We start from the raw sequence: 4,266 nt of genomic DNA, 5'->3' as shown, positions 1-4,266 counted from the left end.
GTGCAAAACCACTACACAGAGCAGGTAAGTTTAATATTCCCCCCCCCCCTTTAAAAATAACGAGACTTTAACCACTTCTCGCCCAAGGTATGTCCAGGGACGTCCTTGACTTTCCAGGGGTATATCTGAAGACATCAGACATCATTCAGATATCCTCTTTTAGTGCCGGCGATTCCCTACACCATAAGAATGATCATAGTGGCTGTTCTGCTGCTTGATCGTTCTTACAGGTGAGATGGGACCCCCTCCTGCCGCCCTCCAGTGCTTCTACCGACTCACCACTTCCATCGGTGAGTCGGAGACAGGATCCGCCAGCCCCGGATGATGATCATAGAGATTTCTAGCGGGTCAAATGGTCACCAGAATCTCTATGATCGTTCGGAGGCTGGGTGCAATGTTAGGACATCATGCCAGGCCCCTGCATTCAAAATGAATGGCACCGCCTCAGCTGGGAAGCCAAAATAGTTTATTTTTCTTTTATTTCAGGCTCCCCAGCCTAGAGGGGAGATGCAGGGTCTTACTGACCTCATATCTCACTGTAAAGAGGACCGATTACATTCCTATTACAAGGGATGTTTACATTCCTTGTGATAAGAATAAAAGAATAAAATTAAAAAAAAATTTTTTTTTGATCAAAGTGTTAAACTCAAAAAATAAAAATACCATTAACAATAAAAAAAAAAAAAAAAAAAAATTTAAAGCGCCCCTGTCCCTGTGTGCTCACACGCGAAGTCCTGCCCACATATGAAAACGGTGATCAAACCACACATGTGAGGTATCGCTGAAAACATTACAGCGAGAGCAATAATTCTAGACCTCCTCTGTAACTCAAAATATGTAACCAGAAAAAAATAAAATAAATAAAAAGCGTCGCCTATTCCACCATACTGCCATTCCACGAGTGTATGCAATTTTGAAGTGTCATGTTAGGTATCTATTTACTCAGCGTAACTTCATCTTTCACATTATGTACAAAAAATGGGCTAACTAATGTTTTGTTTTTTGTAAGCATAAAACTGTTTTTTTTTTTTTTTTTATTAAAAAAACAAAACACGTGTTTGAAAAATTGCTGCGCAAATACCGTGTGAGCTAAAAAATTTGCAACGATCGCCATTGTATTCTCTAGGGTCTTTGCTAAAAAAAAAAAAAAAAAAAACATATATAATGTTTGGGGGCTCTATGTAATTTTCTAGCAAAAAAAATAGAATTTTACATGTAGGAGAGAAATGTCAGAATTGGCCTGGATGCGAAGTGGTTAAGCTGGCCATGGATAATTTTTTTAGCAGACTGAAAAAAATAAAAAATAAACAGGTTCCTCTTTCTACACCCCACCCCCTCCAGGGCATTGTATTCTGACAGCAATTTTATGACAAAAAGTTTTTCAAAGTTCCTGATTGACTACCCGCTGAATTTCAATCCATCTATGGCCAGCTTTACATAAAACTGATAATTATAATTTTTAATAGAATTTATTAGTGACCCCTCTTCCCCAAATTTTAAAAAAATCTAGGTTTTATTAGAAAAAATTAACAATTCAAAGAAAACTGGCAATACATCCCAGATGTGTCCTATAGGCGACTAGGCCTACCACAGTCTGCAGATTTGGTATCTTCCAACTGCTCAGGATACCGGAGGACGGTCCAGGAACATCCCTCTGACAGCATCTAATAAATGTTGAACACATGGGTCATGCCTGTCCCTATTCTGTTCTGCCCTTTATTTTGATGTAAAGCCCCGATCAATAAGGCACATTTTAGACAGTCAGGTAGCTTTGGCTGAAGGATTCCTGCAGAAGTCAGTTGCATCCAGACTCGGACATCTGTCCCTCACCGCAGCTATCTGCTCTGTGTGCAGCTACATAAGAACAGCAACAGCCGCTATCAGACCACCATTACTTTAAATGGCCTGGGCGGCTGCTGCCAATTGCATAACTCAATCACTCCAGCAGCAAGAATCCACCGATTCTTGCAACAGGAATCCAGAGGTCACAGTTACCTGGCTGTGTGAAAAGGGCCTAAATGTACTATTCACCTATGGAAATGTACAGCTACACTTAAACCCATGGGTCTTCAAACTATGGCCCTCCAGTTGTTCAGGAACTACAATTCCCATCATGCCTAGTCATGTCTGTGAATGTCAGAGTTTTACATTGCCTCATGGGATGTGTAGTTTCACAACAGCTGGAGGGCCGTAGTTTGAGGATCCCTGCTTTAACCGCTCCGGAAGGTTTTACCCCCTTCATGATCAAGCCATGTTTTGCTATTTAGCACTGCGTCCCTTTAACCACTTAAATACAAAGCACCTTCTCCCCTTCCTGTCCAGGACAATTTTCAGTGCTGTCGCAATTTGAATGACAATTGCGTGGTCATACAACACTGTACCCAAACTACATTTTTATCATTTTCTTTCGACAAATAGAGCTTTCTTTTGTGATATTTGATAACCACTGTTTTTTATTTTTTTCTAAACAAACTTAAAAAAAAATAAAAAAATAAAAAAAAAAAAAAAAGAAGGGGGGGAGGGAAAACGTTTTTCTTTGTTTGTTATAAAATTTTGTTTTCTCCTTCACTGACGGGCACTAATGAGGTTGCACTAATGGGCACTGATGAGGAGCTACCGATAGGCACTACTGATGGGGCACTGATTGCCCTTTGATGGGCACCTCTCATGGGGGCTGCGCTGATAATCAATGTGCTAATTATCAGCACAGACCACCCCCCCGATCAGCACGAACCGAGGAAAGCCCTTTACTGGCACTTCCTGGTTAGCGCTGTGATATATATATATATACACACACACACACACACACACACACACACACAGAGTGAGGGGAAATGGGTATTTGATCCTTTGCTGATTTTGTACATTTGCCCACTGACAAAGAAATGATAAGTCTATAATTTTATTGGTAGTTTTATTTTAACAGTGAGAGACCAAATAACAACAACAATATCCAGAAAAACGCATTTCAAAAAAAGTTATAAATTGATTTTCATTTTAATGAGTGAAATAAGTATTTGATCCCCCATCAATCAGCAAGATTTCTGGCTCCCAGGTGCCTTCTATACAGGTAACAACCTGAGATCCTTTTAAATGGAGTGCTCCTAATCTCAGCTTGTTACCTGTATAAAAGAAACCAGTTCACAGAAGCAATCAGATTCTAATCTCTCCACCATGGCCAAGACCAAAGAGCTGTCCAAGGATGTCAGAGACAATATTGTAGACCTACACAAGGCTGGAATGGGCTATAGGACCAACACCAAGCAGCTTGGTGGGAGGGTGACAACAGTTGGTGCAATTAGTCCCAAAATGGAAGAAACACAAAATAACTGTCTGGGTCTGGGGCTCCATGCAAGATCTCACCGTGTGGAGCTTCAATGATCATAAGAATGGCCCAGAACTACACGGGAGAAACTTGTCAATGATCTCAAGGCAGCTGGGACCATAGTCACCAAGAAAACAATTGGTAACACTACGCTGTGAAGGACTGCAATTCTGCAGCACCCGCAATGCCCCCCTATTTAAAAAAAGCACAGTACAGACCCGTCTGAAGTTTGCTAATGAACATCTGAAGGATTCAGAGAACTGGGTGAAAGTGTTGTGGTCAGATAAAACCAAAATCAAGATGAGCCGTCCTCTTCGGTCATCCCAAGACCTCCTGCTCTCTAGTTCCCTTGTCACCTCCTCCCATGCTCGCCTCCAGAATTTCTCCAGTCCTTTGGAACTCCCTACCCCAATCTGTCCGACTGTCCCCTAATCTATCCATCTTTAGACGATCCCTGAAAACCCTTCTCTTCAAAGAAGTCTATCCTGCTTCTAATTAACACTGTTTTACTTCCTCCATCAGCTCATCCCCCACAGCTATTACCTCTTGTATCAATTGCCCCTTCCTTTTTAGATTGTAAGCTCTAACGAGCAGGGCCCTCTGATTCCTCTTGTACCAAATTGTAATGTAACTGTAATGTCTGCCCTCATGTTGTAAAGCGCTGAGCAAACTGTTAGCGCTATATAAAACCTGTATAATAATAATAATAATAATAATAATAACTCACCGTGTTTGGAGGAGAAGGAATGCTGCTTATGACTCAAGAATACCATCCCCACCGTCATACATGGAGGTACACACATTATGCTTTGGGGGCGTTTTTTCTACTAAGGGGACAGGGCAATTTCCCCGCATCAAAGGGACGATGGGTGGGAACCTCCTTCCCTCAGCCAGGTCACAAAGGAGTGGCTCAAGAAGAAGCACATTAGGGCCTGGAGTGG

The sequence above is a fragment of the Lithobates pipiens genome, unplaced genomic scaffold (assembly GCF_037356315.1).
Source record: "Lithobates pipiens isolate NorthernLeopardFrog02 unplaced genomic scaffold, aLitPip1_a1.2 Scaffold_23, whole genome shotgun sequence".
NCBI lineage: Eukaryota > Metazoa > Chordata > Amphibia > Anura > Ranidae > Lithobates > Lithobates pipiens.
Note: the sequence above shows the minus strand (reverse complement) of the source record.